The sequence below is a fragment of the Mastomys coucha genome, unplaced genomic scaffold (assembly GCF_008632895.1).
Source record: "Mastomys coucha isolate ucsf_1 unplaced genomic scaffold, UCSF_Mcou_1 pScaffold5, whole genome shotgun sequence".
Classification (NCBI taxonomy): domain Eukaryota; kingdom Metazoa; phylum Chordata; class Mammalia; order Rodentia; family Muridae; genus Mastomys; species Mastomys coucha.
The window spans coordinates 13,693,038-13,695,667 of NW_022196911.1; the positions used below are offsets into that span (position 1 = coordinate 13,693,038).

The window sequence follows — 2,630 nt, forward strand, 5'->3', positions numbered from 1 at the left end:
AGAAGCAGTAGCAGGAGGAGGAGAAAAAGGAGGAGAAGAAAAAAGAGGAGGGACAAGGAGGAGGAGAATGAGAAGAAAGAGGAGGAGGAGGAGGAGGAGGAAGAGAGGAGGAGGAGGAGGAGGAGGAAGTGATGGAGGAGAAGAAGAAGAAGGAGGAGGAAGAGGAGGAAGAGGAGAAGGATGAGGAGGAGAAGTGTCGAGGAGGAGGAGGAAGAAGAAGAAGTAAAAGAAGAAGAAGGAGAAGGAGAAGAAGAAAAAGAAGGAGGAGGAGGAGGAAGGAAAGGAGGAGGAGAAGAGGAGGAGGAGCACCAGGAGCTAAATCCCTGACTTCTCTGTCTCTGTTATTATTGCTGACTGACTATTTCTGGAGCCAGATAGCACACTGAGAACCAGTTATGAAAATAATTTAACTGAATATTAACATTCATGGAAAGTATAGCAATATTCCTGAGGGGTTTCATCCTTGGAGACAGAGCTATATGGCAGAGGCAGCAGCTTAATATGTTCTTAATGAGGAACACCTTCTCAAAGCTGATGATGTAATAGGTCTGAAGGAACATTTCTTGGGAGTCCGGGTCCCATCCCCTTCTGTCAGGGATCACAGTGCTCCTGTCCTTGAATACTGCTTGAGAGTGGTGGTATTGCTTGCTTTCATTCTAGCAGCATGACCCTGACCACTGCTCCCTGCTCAGTCACCAAGTTCCTGGTCTTTCCCAGCCACTGACTGGATAGGAACAGCACAGACATTGCAGCTACATATGGGAGCTCCTCCCCTGCACTGATAACCAGGGAAGACATCAGAGAACTAACATAGTAGGACCACCCGAGTTGGAGGCTCAGGACAGTCGAGTCTTGATTCACTTTCTTCTGCATGAGGCAGTAGACAAAAGCCTGGCTTTGGGAGAGCCCTTGTGTGGTGAGCGACAGAAACAACACCCAAGACCCTGAGATGAACTCAGAGCTCAGGGACATCCTGGTACTACTGCCTACCTTGGAACAACTGTGGTTGTCAGTGCCAGTAAGCAGGGTGACAGACGGGATTCTTTTTTTTTATTTATTTAATATTATAAATAAGTACACTATAACTGTCTTCAGAGGCACCAGAAGAAGGTATCAAATCTCATTATGGGTGGTTGTGAGCCACCATGTGGTTGCTAGTATTTGAACTCAGGATCTTCAGAAGAGCAGTCATTGCTCTTAACCCCTGAGCCATCTCTCCCATCTGGATTCTTCAACCAGAGGGACAAGGTAGGGAACCCGGGAAGGCAGGGAAAGGTGACAGCAGGAATTGTGTACAGGAAGATCCAGGTGCAGGGTACATGGGGCTTCCCCTTCTCTATGAAGTACTCCATGCAGCATTGTAAGCACCAACCCTACCAGTCACCTGGAATCTTGGCTTTCTTGGTTCCCACAGGATCCTGGGTTGCTTGGTTCCCCCTCAGCCATGGTCTTCCCTGTCCCTCATGGTGTCTGGAGCTTCTATGGGCTGAATTTATTATGTGGGCTGCATGATATCTAAGAAGTACCATGTGCCTCCCATTATGCAGAGAGTGACTATATATGAGTTAAAGAACACGGGCTGGGTTTGCTATGTGGGACTTGTGTGATCTCCAGGAAGAGTGCCCTGTGCCCCATTACCCAGAGAATGACTGTAAATGGGAGAACTTGCCTTCCCTAGAGGACTCCTTTCAACCTCTTGTCTTTACCCCTGCCACACCCTGGAGTCTGACAGATCTGTAGCTTCTAGTTAATTGATCTTCAATCTCCATCATCTTCATCACTGTCCTGTCATCAAGGATGCAAGTGACATGGAGCACATCCTTTCCCAGGCCACACATTCCTGCCCTTCCTTCGCTCTTAGCTTTGGATCTTCCTGTGTGATCCAGGCCATCTCTGGAACAGGGCCTTGCTAGCTGCAGTAAGGACCCCTCACTTCTACCTGGGAGCCAACAAAGGCTATGCTAAGATCACCATTGTTGTGTGGTTACCTCTAATATCTGGTGGCAGCACTGAGCAAGTCCTGAGGTGTGCACTGACACCACAGCAGGTGACCATAGATTATCAAGATGAATGTGTGCTAACAGCTGTCCTCTGTCCACATCTTGGGCCTCTACAGAACCTTCCCAAGGGGGAATGTTTTAAAAAGTCAGCTGTGTAGAGAAATCCCCTCAGCTACAGGGAGTATCTAAGGAAAGAGGGCATAGCCTCTCTGGGATGGAGCACATCCTTTTCCACTCCCACGGCTGTTGTTTTGGAAAACAATATTTAAATTTTTGCTCTGGAGCCAAATTGGCTGCCTAGGTCCTGGTCCCTGGCTCCAGCCCATGCCATGCCTGATCAGGTAACACTGCACCCTTCCTGACCTAGTATCTCTTCCAGGTCTTATGGGGAAGTTCTGCATATGGCTAAAACCTTTCCTCTATTCCAGGTCACAGCCACAGGACAAGAGCTCTTCCAGAAGGTGTGTGACATGGCACACATTAAAGAAGCTCACATTTTTGGCCTCAGTGTACTCAGAGGTAAGCATTGCTTGACATCTCCTATATAGACTTCCCCAGGCCAAAAAAATGAGGGTCCTTGGATTTACATGTATCTTGTCACAGACCCTGCCCACAGCTGAACCAATAAGG

General features: G+C 48.2%; 1 long non-coding RNA gene across 1 annotated transcript in view; it reads left to right on the top strand.

The window, feature by feature from the left end:
* The first annotated feature begins 1,265 nt into the window (after window positions 1–1,265).
* The window catches only part of LOC116077680, a 3,423-nt gene continuing 2,058 nt past the window's right edge, over window positions 1,266–2,630 (top strand). Inside the window, exons 1-2 of the long non-coding RNA XR_004113298.1 lie at window positions 1,266–1,360; window positions 2,429–2,519. This is a non-coding gene — a long non-coding RNA (uncharacterized LOC116077680). The remainder of the gene's footprint in view (window positions 1,361–2,428; window positions 2,520–2,630) is intronic.